The sequence below is a fragment of the Sabethes cyaneus genome, chromosome 1 (genome assembly GCF_943734655.1).
Source record: "Sabethes cyaneus chromosome 1, idSabCyanKW18_F2, whole genome shotgun sequence".
NCBI classification, from domain to species: domain Eukaryota; kingdom Metazoa; phylum Arthropoda; class Insecta; order Diptera; family Culicidae; genus Sabethes; species Sabethes cyaneus.
Genome location: NC_071353.1, coordinates 46,277,518 through 46,294,511, shown reverse-complemented (window position 1 = coordinate 46,294,511; position 16,994 = coordinate 46,277,518).

Genomic DNA, 16,994 nt, shown 5'->3' with positions numbered 1-16,994 from the left:
TTTACACACTAATCAATTCTGTTTGGACGGCTTCGTCCTTCAAGAGTATTTTCACTAAACTCCAGTCATGACACGCTGCTTTCCCCAACTGTCACTGGCACTAGCCGTTATCCCTAGGACAACGGATTTCGGTAGCCTAAAACAGGTACAAATTAGTTCACCAGTTTTCGCGTCAGACTCCGGGTTCATTCAATTCGATACAATATCCTGGCCATTCGACCGGGTCCGTTTATTTTCTTCATACGCACTTTGCATAATCGCTGTATCTTAACTTCCAATACCTGAGCATGAAAGGATTGAGGCCTGTAACAGTACCCTTTCAAAAGGAAACTCTCCACGCAATCACCTCAAACCACTCGATTGGGGTCTTATTCAATCCTGTTTGATCACAATGCTGGTAGTAAGCTATTTCACAATTTTAATGGATTAACACTTAGCATGATTAAGGCGAAACGCATCATGCTTCTCATTCACTATTCTGTCACTCCCTCGCACCCAGAGCTTTCCACGATACAGTTTCCTCCTAACTGTTTGCAACTAAACATCGAAGCTGGCAGGCAACGAACCTCCGAATAGTACGTCCGACCAGCCACCCAAAAAAGGATAAAAGAAGATGTATCCCAACACTTTGTTTTGTTTTCGCGTTGCACACAAGATTCGAATCAAGGTGGCAAGGTGTCCACTGCGGAGATCGTCCTCTCTCTCACTGAGCAGCAACAAAAAAACCGCGCAACCACGACGACGGCCTGGGGTCGACTGAAGCTATTAATTGTTGAACTATAGTTGTGTAATACACCTACCCACTCAGAAACTCACACTTGTACAATCAACTCCAACACACGACGAAATACGGCACAGCAGAAATCCAGCGTTTGCGTTGGTGTGCCGGCGACCCGCTTGAGCTTTGACTGATTGGAAAGCTGGTATTATACCACTACATTTGCAGCACACACATACAAAGCCGTATAACTGCATCGATAGCTCCGCATACGATGGTGGCGAACGAGCAATGAAAAGAAGAACCCAAAAGTTAACTGGGCGGAGCCACACAAATGCTGACTGAAGAAAGGCGTGTAGAAGTGATTTTCAGGATATAATGACCATTGCTCAGTCAAACCATATATGCGGTGCGGATGCATGTTGGTTGTTTTATTCTCTTTTTCTCCGGTATTCCCTCCAATACCAACTGTACTGGTCTTTTCGTTAGGAGCTTTTTGGAGGATCTTCCAACACCTACTCGCTGGTGGTGCCTTATGTTTGTGTCGCTTGATGTTTGAATGTTTGCAACCAGTGAGTGACATTGGCCAAGTTGCAGCGGAGCATAAGAAACAACTTTTTTTGTACGGGTACTGGTAGTATGGCATGCACTTTTCTCTCCTGGCACAAGTTTGGACATACAACATGTTGTGGATATATTCTTACTGGTTCTGATTCTAGTCACAAGAAGTGGTATCAACATAAAAAAGAAAAAAAAGAAAAGAAAAACAAAATGCGATCATCGTGTGCTTCCATTGCAATTCAGCCAGCCAGCGGTCCCTTCGTCGGTGGTTAGTATTATGGTGGAGGTGGCGAAAATGTAAATGTATGTTTAACTGTAGAATGTGTTAATTTTGGGCTCGAACAATTGACCGCCGAAAGCTTCGCAAGAGGACGCATATCTATCGTTCTATCTTTCAGGTTCGGTCAAGAGTTTGTACAATTGAATGAATTCCTCCCGGGGCGACTCGGATCGGGTATGTACAACGCAAGCAGCACACGGAAGATTTCGGTTGAGTGATATGTTCGTGAAACGGGCGGTGTATAATCGGCACAATTTTACGCGCCATTTAATTACAAATTTTTCCGAACGCTCCAGTGAGAAGCTGCATAATTCATGCTAAATGGGTAACAAAATTGTTTCAATGTGATTTTGGAAAATCTTACATCCGCCGTATGCTGGTGGCAGAGAGCTGTTGCATCGCCGGTGGAGTTATGTTGAAATTTTTCAATTTGTATTCAACATTGGTCCCTGTATATTTAAAATGCATTTTTCAAAGCAATTTCTTTTACCTTAATATACTCATTTGAAAGCTGATTTAGGAGTTAATCTATTCCAATGTAGGGCCGCTGGAAATTTGTATATATATTTGTGGTGGAATACTACCGCTTTTTAATAAGGTATTTTATATGGCAATAACCTAATAAAATGATACGTACAAACGAGTTGAATAATTTTAAAATGATATTAGTAAAGGAAAAAGAATACCACAATAGATTAAAATAATGGTCGCAGTGGTCTAACCTACCGTCAAAAAAAAAAAAAAAAAGGAAAAAGAACGGAAAATTATGTAAAGGGAGAATCATTGAAGCAACACTTACTCGGTTCACAATTCTTTAACTACAGAAGACTTAGTTTTCAGATGTAGCTTACTTTAGTGGCAACGGTCCGTTACCGATCCTGCGCCGAACGAATCATGGTCCTCCAGTACCGTCGGTCCTGGGTTGCCGTTCTCCAATCCTCACGAACGCCAGCTGAACATGCATCGTCTTCGACAGCACACACCCACCGGTGCGGGGCCTGCCTCGGAGTCTACGACCTCTTCCTGGTTCTCTGCTGAAAATAGTTTTGGCTACTCTTTCTTTGGGCATTCTGGCCACGTGTCCAGCCCACCGCAGCATGCCACATTGCACTACCTTCACTATATCAGCATATTTGTAAAGTTGGTACAGCTCGTGATGTACGGATGTAGATTAAGCTTAAATTACCTATATAATAACTACCGGAATGCATTAATCTTCCACACGATTGTGAGGGATGTGCTGCTCGAGTCACAAATTCTGATACCACTTAGATAGTATTTTATGATTTACATATTCGATTTTGAAATAAAATTGTAGCTACGATACGCGAATTAAAAATAAAACATTTTACGTAGTTGTATATATATTGGGATTTTGATTTTGGCACGGACCGATTTTGGCAGCAAAAGTATTTTTTTTTTCGTTTTTGTCTTATTTCGTAGATTTTTGCATGGAAAATAATATAAAAGCAAGAATAGATTTGGTTTTTACGTTTAAACTTTTAGTAAAAATGCCTAAGATCCATATTTTTCTGCTCAATTAAAAAATTCTCTTTGTTTTTTTTTCGCCCCCTCCCGCTTCATTGGCCCAACACCGGAGGGACAAAAACTTTTTAAAATATTTAAAAATGATATATTTTTAAATGATATTTAGCCAAATTTTGACCTTGTTTTTTTTTATTTTTCCATATCAAAAAGGATCTCGATTTTGGCAACACAGGCGACACGCATTTGTTGCCAAATTCAAAATCCTACTGTAAGGGTAGACGGGGTAACAACGCCCGCCGCGGTAAAACCGCTCACCATGGTTTTACAAGGCCCTGTTTAAATAAATGTTAAATTTCTATGGTAGTCATAGTCATACGGGCTTTTCCCTGCTCCTTAGAAAAAAGAAAAGGAGAATAATAATACTACGTAACGCCTACGCAATATTTTACAGTGCCTTGTACTGCGATAACGCATAAACTTTCGTAGAAATAAATAAAAGCATATTCTTCGTGACAAACGCTCTGTTTTTATAACTTTGCTACAGCAGGACCTAGGGTGTATTTTATTTAAAACGTTAAAAATCTTAATAATTCCAACCCATGACCTTCTCTTGATTGTACCTAAATTAGGTAAGTATTATCAATCAGAAGGTTAAGGTTAATCAATCAGAACAATTTGAAATGTAGTCAAATTACCTGCCAAACCAATTACAGGAACTTTAATACCCATATAGTCATATTTTATCTTTGATCCTTGACTGATCCTCTCTGGTCTAACAAGATTGACAACAAGTGGTCTCCGCAATGGCTAACCCGATCTGTTTTGTTATATGAGGACACTTCACGGTATCAATTTTAAGGCTGTTGGAACCTATATTACTGATATTCTTAAAATACGAGTGGTTTTCTACGTTATTACGGACACTCTTGCGGAATTACGAATTTCCGGAAAGCTTATATCATTCGATTGCAAAATGATTCTATTCGTTTAAATTAGATAAATTCACGAATTAAATGCCATCAGTTCCGTCCAAATCGGTTACAAATTATTAAAGTTACACGCTATGGCGGTTTTACCCCGTTGGTGGGTGCAAAATCTTGTTGGAAGCAGTATGGCGCATTCTTATAGTGTTTTTTATGTTGGGAAGCAAATGGTTCTTTAAAACATTATCGATGCAAAATTTAGTGTTGATTTTAAAATAATAGGTCCAATAAACGGCAATGAAACATTCAAATTTTTGGAGAAACATCTCCACACCATCACCCTGGAAATATTCTGGAACCTTTGAACAGCGAGTTTGGCTCGAGGAATATCAGAAAGATGTGCTGCACATATCCGGCAATTTTGTTGGTTATGATGATCCTTTGACAAGAACATTTTTTGGACCGAAAACAGAATTTCACAATCCCCGTGCCGCTTAAGTAGCTGCCGACACCTTTCGACTCTTGCAACCTTCTGCTTTTCAGTCAAACCGTACGCCTATTGTTTTTGTATGAAATCAATTGAAGATCATCTTTCAAAGTATACTTGATGCTCAAGTGCCGGTTGTGAAATTCTGTTTTCAGACGAAAAAATGTTCTTGCTACAAGATCAGCACAATCAACATAATGATCGGATATATGCAGCACAAACTGGCTGCTCAAAGATTCCAGAATATTTACAAGGTGATGGTGCTTAAAATCAATACTAAATATTACATCGATAACGTTTCGAAAAACTATTTGCTTCTCATCGTCGAAAACACTACAAAAATGTATCATACTGTTTCCAACAAGTGTCTGCACCGTCTCACCAGGCGAAAGCTACACAACTGTGCACAGGCATGGTGTAAGGACATTTTTCGGCATTTAATTTCTTCAAAAGAGTTGCTTGTCTCTTCGCCTCATTTGAATGCTCTCGACTTCTATGCATGGAGTTACATGCTAGACAAACTAGCGAGCACCGAATGATTTACTGTAGATACCTTCAAGCAACGTTTAGAGAAGATTTTTCGATGAAATGTCTCAGGATATCATATCGTTCGTGTCAGTTGTAACACTTTTCAACAACAGTTGCGACTGGTAAAAAATTAAAGGAAACGGAAAAAGTTTTGAAATGGACTAAATTAAGGCAAATATTCTGGATATATTTTATACGAAATGCACCCAAAATTAAAATTTTTGCAAGCGTCTCATTGGGACCATTTACTCTACTGATAGTTATTACTACTCACTCTGTAGTTGCATTAAGGATCATTCTGTTAGTACAGCACCAATCTTCAAAAATATTCAACTGCTTTGCAGAAAGTCGGCATCTGAACGGTGTTTGATAAGAGCAACGAGCTTGAAGTCATCCGCATTCGAGAGCTTCCAGTTTGAAGTTAACATTATTGAGGTAGATCGAGGATAATACGTTCCGAGATGGCTTCCTAGGGGAACACCAGGTATAACTGCGAAGGATAATGATGTATGTTTATCAGTTTAATGTACGTTGAGCGGGCAGCTAGGTATGATTCAAACCCACTTAAAGTATTGCCACACAAACCAAGTCGATTTAATGATTGATTTTATTTATTGTTGTCGAACTTTGGAAAAGGTTCTTGGTATAAAAAATTTCTTCTCTTGCCAGAAACCATTGGCTGGTTAATCCTTCTAAAAGTGCAATATATTTTCTAACACATTCAACCTCCAGTTTTGGTATCTTTGACAAAGTTGTAGTAAATGTTGATATAAATAATTGTACCGAAAACACCAAACCCTGTATCTGTCCATGGCTAATTGTGGACAAGCCCTCAAAAAAATTTTTGTCCCAAACCTATCCTGATTAATTTTGATGTGTAAATTTTGTTCTAGAGTTATTTGTCTTGCTAAAACCCATATTCTTGTGGAACATTATTATCCGTTATCTTGGGAATTTTTAGAAGTTTGCATTTTTTAGTAAAAATAACGGGTGACAACTAAAGTTTTGGAATTTTTTCGAGGCTTACAGCTCCTCGCATAACAGTCCCATTTTCTATTTAGTTTCTTATATAAATGGGACTATTATGCGAGTAGCGGTAGTATACTCAACAACAAGCGAGTTCAGAGAGAAATGAGAGTATGTATGTGTTAGCTCTCTTGTTCTTCTCTTTTTGTCAATATCTTTTGTTTTATTTATGCTTGCCCAGTTTTGCTTAAAATGGCGTCGAAACAAAAAGCATTTCGAGAGCGCGTTTTACTATTTTACGAACTGCCACAGAAATCTCGGTAAAAAGTTTAGGGTACAATATTTAAAAAGCGAATATGTTGCGACTTCGACTGTTTACCATATCCTAAGATGCCCAACAACTATTCGCAAGCAAGGTAGTGGAAGACCTGCTAAAATTATGGACGCAGAAGGACATCGTTCTCTTTCTCGTGCCTTCAACAACAAGCCCTCTAGTTTCGCTATCAAGTAAGATGTGCACTAGACGAATGTTTGAAGAAAATTTTGATCCCGTTTCTACAAAAACATCATGCAGATGGACAATACGTGTTTTGGCCGGATAGAGCGTCATCGCATTACGCCAAAAAGCACAATCGTTCCTAAATACCCATTCGATCCCATTTGCACCCAAAAACCACCACCCGACCAATCTGTCTCAGTGTGCCCAATCGTAGATTTCTTCGGGATTTTGAGTTCCTTGGTGTACAAAAATAACTGGAGAGCCACGAAATGCAAACAGGTGATTGGTGGAATCAAGAGATGCATTCGCAAAGTTGACACGACGACCGTATAACGTTCCTGTTCCGACATCAAACGGAGGTTCCGTCGAACTGCCGATTACGGACCGTTTTCAAATGTTCGCTGATTTTATTTTCAACAATGGACAATGTATCTTTATTTCGGTAAATCAGGTCTTCTTCATGTCTTTTCATCAGGATACATGTCTTTTTTGATAGCTTGAGAAAAAATTCTAAAATTTTAGTTGTCACCCGTTAGTACTTTTTTGTGCTCTAATATTTTTTATGGTGGCAAACGCTGGCAGATTAAACAACTCGCTTCGTAGCTAGTTTCCGTGAAGAGATACAGGTTTAGTGTTTTCCGTAAAATTTTTAGTTTTGATATGCCGAAGACACCGCTTACAGCACAAAAAGCGAATATCTCTGGATTTTGCTAGGCTAGAAGCAATATTTTTTCACCAAAAGAAAGATATTTTTATATGCATTCCAACGGTCTGGTGCCCACAGCGTTGTTCGCGTCAGTAACTGAGGTAAATTATTATTTTTGCCGCATCCTGCCTCCTGCAGTAGGTGAAATAATTCATATTTTACCTAAATGATCTGTGATAAAATTATTAACCCATCGCGAATCGCAGTTCATTAATCTGTTGAAAAATCTGCTTGTACAAATTTATTAATGATAAATTATGACATCTTCAACGCCTTTCATTTGTGTTCAGAAAAATTGTTTTTTTTTGTTTTCAAGCAGCCCAAACTGGTACAAGACAGTCGACCCTCCTGGTTGGTGTGGTCTTTCTCTCCCCAAGCATGCTTTTCACAATCACTCGATGACGATGCACCGCTACCATGCAGCCACCAACCATCATAAATCAAGCCAACCAAATCACCCAACTTGACTCGGTGTGAGCGACAATGATCGCCACACTCCCACGAGGATATCTGAAACATATGTAAAATAAATCCGATTTTGATTCATCACCCGCTAACTCATAACCGGTCGGTGGCAGAGAGCGCTGTTCATTTAAGCACACATTTTGGCGAGGGGTTCGTCCTGGTCCTAGGATGAGTTGTGCTGCCTAGCAACTCAAAGTATCTCCTCCCCTATACGGGCGGGAAAAGTCAAACTTTTGGATTTAACTGAAAGTGAGTGCTAAATCTAGCATCTCTAAAAGGGCTAATAAACCATTGACACGTGCCCCGGGGGAAATTTTGTACATTTTTACGCACGCACCGTTTGATGTCCTCTGATTCCACAGTATTCGGAAGCCAGTCAAAAAATGTCTTTCTAGATTATTTTAATCCATTTAATTATGGAAAGCATTATGGGCAGTTTAGAAAATGATTTATTTTCTGCCAAGATCACCATTAAAAATAACACGCACCTACCGAGAAGCACCCGTGAGAACAGCACCTCAAGAGCGTCACTAAAGAATTTGTCAGTATACTCACATCGTATAATAACAATCCCATAAAATTCCATCGTGTGTCTAAGTGCTCGTTTTTGATTAGCATAAATGCCTAATAAATTTTCAAAGCATTCTAAAAAACCAAGTGCATCCGATCGGTAGCTACCAGCGTTACGCATTTGGTGGTACTTTCCTATTAGCACACGCACGCAAGGTTCAAACTCAAAATTCGAATATTCATTGCATACCGGATGATGTATATGATTATTTCATTCCCAGTTTCAGGTGGTGGTCCTTACTTAGCTTTCCTGGCACGACTCGGTCTCCGTCGCCTGCCGGTTCTAAGAAAAAACGCCAGAAGCTAAACACGCCGACAAATATTCTGAGCTGAGCCTGAAATGTTTCATTGCTTCGATTTATTCAATAAGTTATGTGTTTTAACGTCACTGCCAAAGAGGTCTAATGATGTCATTATGTGGTCGTAAAAATATTCACGCACTGCACGGAGGACGGACGTTCCTGTGTTATGATTTTTAGTTTATGGTATTTAGTTTTCATTAGTGGCCAGCGGTTTTGCAAAATATCCGAAAATATAATCATTAAGTTTTGCGTAAAATTACTCAAAATCCAAATCATTAGAAGCGCTGTTAGGAGTTCTCAAAATTTCATTTCACTATTTGTATTAAAGTCTTGTAAGGCAAAAAGCTATTGCAACTACTAAATAAATATAACGATCATTGCTACTGCTACGATTAATGATTCATCTAGTTTCGATTAATGTACAAAGAAACAAGTAACAAATAAAAAACTTATTTGATTAACTTCATTAAACTTTTCTTCATTAAAAATTGGTTGGGCCACATTTTGGTATTTGCCCATCATTTTCGGTTAAAAACGCATTTTGAAAATTTAAATACAACTCTGCCAAGGCGCATACATACATAAAGTATACTTTGGAGAAAAACACAACCTGATTGTATGAAACATATTAAACTGGTAGACATTTACAAAACGATCAAAGTTGTTGTCAAAGTCGGGTTATGCACGCAGCGGAATGAAACTTTTGTATTGAAAGTAAAATAGTAAAATAACATGTTTAGTGCATGAATATTTTAGTATTCAACGTTATTGATGATTTATGGTCTCTTTCTTGAATATTTTTACTATAAGTACAAACACTATATGCGTTTCATACGTTTAACACAAGTACTGGTCTTCTCAGATTTTGAGGATTGCAAGAAAAATTCGGCGCTTTATGTTAAATTTCAAAACTAGGGTAAAGAACTAGTTTTAAGCAGTCTAAGCGGGTCACTGATTGTTTTACCTTATTACAAGCGTTGGGTTGACTAAGTGGGGGATATCAGCATACCAATCTTCTTGCTATCTTTAGTTCTTCAAGCTGTTACCATTGGAAGACACTATTGTTGAGCTAAACTTTTGATTTTTCGCTCTATCGGCATAGATGCGTAAAATGTCATCTGTCTAAATTGTTTATCGGGGCATACACTTATCGCACCGTTCGGCAAACGGTATTCGTCGTCTCTTTTATTCTCTGGTGTTCTTATGGGAAACTGCGAGTTTGACGTCTCACTCGCTGTTCATAAGGATGGTGGGAGAACAAAAGAGGTAAACATATAGCAGTACAAACGATCCGAGTACAAACGATCAGAACAGTGTTGTCAAAGCAAATAACATTGAAACACATCGTTGCTTTATTAAATCACTGAGAAAATCTTCGAAAATTATTGAAAAAGCTGTCTTTTGTGTTGTTTTTAATAAAGAAAAATTAATTATGAACATACATTTCTCTTGAAAGTATTGAATCACGTTTTCACCATAGGAGGTTTCAGGTAATTTCAAACTTAAAATTCTTATTTCCAGAACCGAAACAGTGTCTTGGTAACACGATAGTTCATCAGTTGTGCTGCAGCTGCTGCTAGTGGTGAACAGGTTACGTCAATTCAGAATTTGTTTTCAGTTTTGTTAGAAAATAATAAAACTTTTGGCTAGTGACAAAGCCTTAGATAATAGAAAAAAAGAGACTGAATAATATGGTATGTGACAATTGAGTGCTTGTCTTTCAGAGTGGTTGTAATCAGTGCTGAAAATTTGATGAATTCGTTAGTAGCGAGGTGGCGATTGCTGAAGAGCAGCTGAAAAATGTACGTTTTTGGACAACAATTTTTAATTCATCATATTTCTTGTCGGAAACCCAGTAAATTGTGTTTGTGTGAATCAAATGTATGGTTAAGTGATTTGTGAAGATGATCCTATCAAAAGATTTTGAAAATATGAATAAAAAAGCGCATTTTCGGATCATTTATGTTCAACTGATTAAAATAGGTAACACTGCTTAACTCGTTCCTTACCCTAATTTTTACCAGCATCATTCATCATAGCATAGCATGGTATAAGTACGGTATATGCCGTAGGTTGCATACTAGTAACTCTCAATTCCTACCAATTTTTGAGATTAACTTTAATATGATTAAAGTTGGAAGGTAAAACTGTATTTACTTTATCTCCCTCCCTCCCTCCATTCATTTGGTGAATGGCTGGATAATGCGTAACATATACTACGTATTGGTATTTAACCTCTTATCCAGCAACACCTATCCCTACCTCCTCGCGGTATCAGCCGGAATACGAGCAACGAGGCAATAAGAACATGGAATGGATGCATGACACCTGGAACTACAAATCGCTGAATTTTGTGGGTGGCGACAAGGTGCAGCTGAAATAGTTAGAACCCCGAAAGCACGGTATCGTGGCACTGCAGGTGATCTGTAGCAATCTGAAGGTGTGGAGGATCCGTGGCAATAAGAGCCAAGAGCGGTGGAGCGACCAACGAGTTGGTAACGGACTTCCTAGTGTTGGGTAAAAGCAGGATCGCGTAATGGACTGGAAAGCTATCAACGAGAGGATATGCGTGTTGTGGATAAAAGGCCGTTTCTTCAACTACACCATCATAAATAAACGTGCATTGTCCCCGCGAAGGTTGACCCGACAACGAGAAGGAAGCGTTCTGTGCGCAGTTGGAGGCAACGTCTCGTAAGGGCAACACACCTAAATCTGATATGTGTAGGGACGAGGAAGCGGATGTAATCACAAAAGAGCGCGAGGTGCTCGACAGGTGGAAGCAGTTTTTCGACGAGCACCTCAATGGCGATTTAGCAGCAGGAGACGCAACGGAAGTTAACCTAGGAGTGCCTAGGAGGAAGCCAAGAGTGTCGAAGAACTCCCGGAGCCGCCGGAAAGGACCGACTTCCGGTAGAACTCTACAAAAAGAGCCAAGAACCACTAGCGACGGCACTTCATTGGATAATTTCAAGGATTTGGGAGGAGGAGAAACTACCGAAGGAGTGGATCACCTTCCTTCTATAGTCTGTCCCATCTACAAAAAGGGCGACCGGCTAGATTGCTGTAATTACCGCGGCATCACGTTGGTCAATGTCGCCTACAAGGTGCTCTCGCAGATTTTGTTGAGTCGTCTATCCCCAATAGCAAGAGAATTCTTTGGGCTGTATCAGGCGCGCTTTATGGCGACCCGTGCCACTACGGATCAAATTTTTACTTTCCGACAAATCCTTCAGAAATGTCGAGAGTACAACGTGTCCACGCGTCATCATATTTACGTGGATTTTAGAGCAGCATACGATACAGTTGAACGCGAACAGCTATGGTAGATAATGCACGTGTACGCTTTTACGGACAAACTGACGTGGCTGATCGAAGCTACCCTGGACCGAATGATGTGCTACGTGCGCATTTCGGGGACACTCTCGAGTTCTTTCGAATCGCGCAAAGGGTTGCGGCAAACGGATGGGCTGTCCGGTATGTTCTTCTATATCGCTTCACCTTCAATTGTAATCCGGTAAGAGGGCACCGAAACGAGAGGAACGATCTTCAGCAAGAGTAGCCAATTCCTAGCCTTTGCAGACGACCTTGACATCATTACTAGAAACCTTGGGACGGCGCAGGCATGTTACTTGCGGGTGGAGGACCATCCAGTCTAAGCCCTGGATTGCTAGTCAGACACCATCTGCAATCTGAGGGTGTGCATTCATCAGCCTCTTTTCCGAAATAACTAGTTCGACCGTGAGCAACACGCCTGCTCTCAGGATCGGCTCAAACAATTTTACCCTGATTAAGGATTTCGGATGAGTGTGCATGCCCTAAATTTCTTGATCGATTACAATTACCGTTTATTACCTAACCTCATCTACTCAATCGCAATGTGATATTGGGCCGGCCGGCTCCGTCTGCTGCTACTTTTCCGTACGATATACTCTCCTGCATCAATATTGCTGGGATCTTTGTTGCCGTGCCCGAGGTGACGGCTATCGGGCAGTGACTATTGATGGCGATGAATTGGAAGTGGTTGATGAGTTGCTGTATTTGGGATCTCTGGTTATCGCCGACTATACTACAAGTAAGGAGATCCAACGACGCATTCAAGCTGGAAATCGAGCCTACTTTGCCCTCCGCAAGACGCATCGATCAAGGAGCATTCGCCGCCACACAGAGCTGACGATTAACATTAATCAGTACCGGTAGTCCTCTTTGGACTCGAGACAATAACTTTGCTTACGGAAGATATACGTGCACTTGCCGTATTTGAACGAAAGGTGTTGCGGTCTATTTTTGGTAGCGTACAAACGGAAAGTGGAGAGTGGCGGAGGTGTATGAGCTACAAGCACTGCTTGGAGAGATTTCCACTGTACACCTGCTGAAAGTTAGAAAATTACGGAGAGCCGGCCACGTTGCAAGGATGTCGGACGACTGTGCAGTGAAATCTGTTCTCTTCAAGAACCCCACCGGTACCAGGAATAGGGGGCCGCAACGTGCTAGATGGCTCGGCCAGGATGAGGCCGACTTGCGTGTGTCGAGACGCGCAGCGAATTGGCGACAAGTACCCCAGGACCGAGTACAATGGAGAGGAACTTTTGATACGGCAAGAGCCACACCGGCTCTCGGCTGGGAAACGGCAGTCAGTACAATAGCTCGAAAATACGATTATGATCTGTTTGTTTTACCATGCCCAATACGATAGAACTACTAGTGAAACAATCATAAGAAACAGTTACACCACGTTACACTTTAACAACCATAACGCTATTTTGTTTCACTTCCAATTGTATATTAGATTAATTATAACATCTTTGCCTTCCCAGATTTAATTAATATCGTTTATGTGTCGCCAGAATGTGACTAAACTGTTTGCTCCTTCATAAGTCTTGTTAAAAGACATTTTTTGGTCTTTTGGTTTTGCACTTGTTGGTTACCGTCAAACGGGGTAACTTGCAACAGCGGGGTAACATGCAACAACGCTATGTTGATCCAATTTACTGTACTTTTTGATCTGTTACTTCAATTTTTAATCTATATCAGTCACTGAATCTTGTTGTTAACAGTTTAAAGAAGCCTTAGATACTGTTATGTTGATTTTCTGGTGCTTTGGTGATTTTTAAAAAATCCCTCAAGATGGTGTCAAGTACATCGTCAATTTTTCGTCAGTAAAACGTTTGTGTCGCCCACAGGCATTTCAAATAAAAGAAGCCTAACATACATTTTTTATAGTAAAATGAACAATTAGGAAACAATATAATTGATTTATGATGACTAGTTTTATTTGTCCTACTTGTTATCACGTTATTCGTAAAATAAGTACTTAAACGGGGTAACTTGCAACAGCTGGTAGATAAAAAAGCTGTGTTCCGTTACCTTCAACAGGCACGTTATCATTTAATTTTGCATCAAACAATACTAAAGCACACCTGAAGTGTGTAAGATACTTTCGGTAAGTCGGAAATATGCCAGTTTTTCCCTGGATATACTGAAAATGGCCATATAAGAGACCAAAACGAAAATAACCTCACTGAGAGAATCGACCAGCAATATGACAGTGTCTAATTACGATCACTCGTAACGTAATGAACATTCATATATTACGTAACCGAGATATCGATGATTTTTAACTCTCCCGCTCCACTTCATGACGTGATTTTACATAGTGGATATACGACGTGTAATGCGTTGTTACACAACTCCCGCTTCCCTAAGTGCGTTACGTAATATATGAATGGTCCTTAAAGAAGGCAGCTCTATCGGATCCAGCCAAGGAATCAATTGCATGAATAATATAAAAAGTTATTTCTGTAATTCCCGTTAGGTGGCTCATAATTTTTTTCACCAACGTAACATAGGACATTTATGCGTATATTCATAGCAAAAGCATTAAAAATCGCTAGTCGGATTATTATTTGCATATTCAAGTCAAAAGAAACTCATACAAATCTTTAAATTCGTTTAATTTCCAAAAGATATTGCTTGTTGCAAGTTACCCCGTTTAAGGGGTTACTTGTAACAAATTAGTTAAAAAATTCTACAACAGCCAATATTGATCGCATATTTTTTCTCAATATGCGAAATTGTTCTATGGTAGACCTAATAACTTTGTATTAATTAAATGTCCTCAAATGTACTATAGATAAGTTTTCACTTGCACTCATAGTTGAGAACTGTTGCAAGTTACCCCGTTTGACGGTATATTTTAAAGCTTTGCCGATATAAATATTATATGATTGAGTTGAAAATGTTAGGTAGTACATCTAAAAGATGTAATAAGATAGGATGTTTTGTTCTGAAACATTTTATTTTTAATAGGTCCCACTTGCCTCGGGCGCCCTGCAGAGCCGTTTTTATTTCGACCCATATTTTTAATGCCGTTTGTAAAATTATACAAGTAGTTTTCATGTGTAACTTGTTGACACACTCAGAGCCGTAACGTGACATTGTGGCGCCCTGGAAAATCCAATTTGGCGCCCCCTCATTTCTTAACCGTTATGTGTGCGATAAAAAAAACACCTTTAGCAGGGCGACAAGGGTACCCGGGTACCCAAAATTGATATTGTTATAACATCAACAATTTTAAATCGATTTCGACGAAATAGGTGTCATTTGATTCGTTTATTTATCTAGTTTTGAATCATTTGGCCATTTGGCCACTAAAAGACATACGGGGCCCGAAAATCCGGAGTTCCGACAGAGTGTCCGCTGTGAGGAAGAGAAATGATTGTATTGCAGGAAAATCAGTCATGCGGATATAAAAACTCTAAAAATTCATACAATGTACTATTTCATATAATGAGATGAATCAGGTTAGCCATTCCGGAGTAGGTTCCTGTGGGGTCATGGGTGGCCAGTCCAGGATTGGAGGTAAAACCTAGCAATATGGGTATCAAAGTTCTTGGAATTAGTTCGGTAGGTGATATTTTTTACATTTCGATGTATTTTGATTGGTTATTTCGAAAATGGTTTCTACGGGGTCACATATGATACCGCAGGATTCAAGATAATGCTTAGCATTATCAGAACCGTTCAAAACGTAGAACCATCCGTTATACATTTGGAACCAGTTCCGAAATTATTAATCAGTACTAAACTGGCCATATCAGTTCCAAACATCTAAAAGATCCGCTAAACCAATTCTAATATTGGATTAGGCACCCAACTCGCCATCTGTATCCCTACAGGAACCAAATTCTGGAGTGGCCAATGCGATCTAAAGTCACCAATTTATATAATTAGATGAAAAAAGCGTCCACAGTGTCAAGTTCAAAGCTAATAGGTTTACTGAAAGCTGATATTCTTTCAAAACATGCGGCTTCCCACGTTTTACCGGATGTTGCTCCGGAATTACCGATTCCCGGGAACTACTTGTCATTTGATGGCAAAATGCTTTATCTAATCAAAACTAGATAAATGTACGAATTAAATGCCACTGGTTTCATCCAAATCGGTTCAACATAACTAAAGTTATGAAGATAGCAAATCATGGGTACCCGGGTACCCCTGTCGCCCTCCTACGTAATAAAAAAATTCAAGTGACTCTCATTGCTAAACCCCTTCATGGATATGCACCAAAAAAGCCTCAATTACTTAAGATCAACGAGTTTTACGATGTCGCAAAATTTCAATGACGTATGTTTTAAATTGAATGAGTTATAACTATTTTAAAACTGAAAAGGTACCCGGGTACCCTGTCGCACACATAACGGTTAAATCAGTGCTCGTTCCAAGTTTAGCACTTTTTCGTATTCGCCCCTTATCCAATACTTAGAGTCATGTATGAAGCCATCTATAAAAACGCTTCGACTCCCTGGCAGGAAGCTTTACAGCTGTTCACTGTAATCTTCGCTATGACCGATCAAAAGATAGACGTCGGCATATTGCTAATTGCAAGGAAAATTGTCCAATCAATAAGTGCGCAATCGCTTTACGCTTAAATCGTTTCGGTCTCTTCGGCGCACTTATTGCTTGGAATGTAACGAAAAAGTGCGCCGAAGATACCGAATCGATTTAATGTAAAATAGCACTTTTATGAGCGATATCGTACTTTGAATGGTACAATTTTCCATAGCAATATTATTCAACTTTTTCGTGGCCTTAACGATCAGGTCCTCCTCCGGTTTGGGCTCAAAATTCTTGAAGTAAATGCTCCGTTTGAGCTTCATCCTAAAATTTACTATTGATCGCAATTGGGGGACGTTGGGAGAGTTGATGATCGTCGGCACAAGCTTCATCTTCAGCCGGTTCATCTCCTCTAGTGATCTCTTGGCTTAACGGGCTAAGGCCAGGTTCGGCCAAAAAACCACATTCTTTGTGTAATACTTTTTATTGAAGCCGGCAATTTCCGGTAGGTACTTCATACTTTATCTTCATATCTCATCGTTCTCTTTGATCGTCAGCCACAGAAGGATCTTCTTCGGGAACTTGGGGCGGAAGTCAAATAGTTTTCGTCGCCTATTATAACCGCGACATCGTGCTTCGCCGAAAATATGTTTTCCACAAGTACCTTC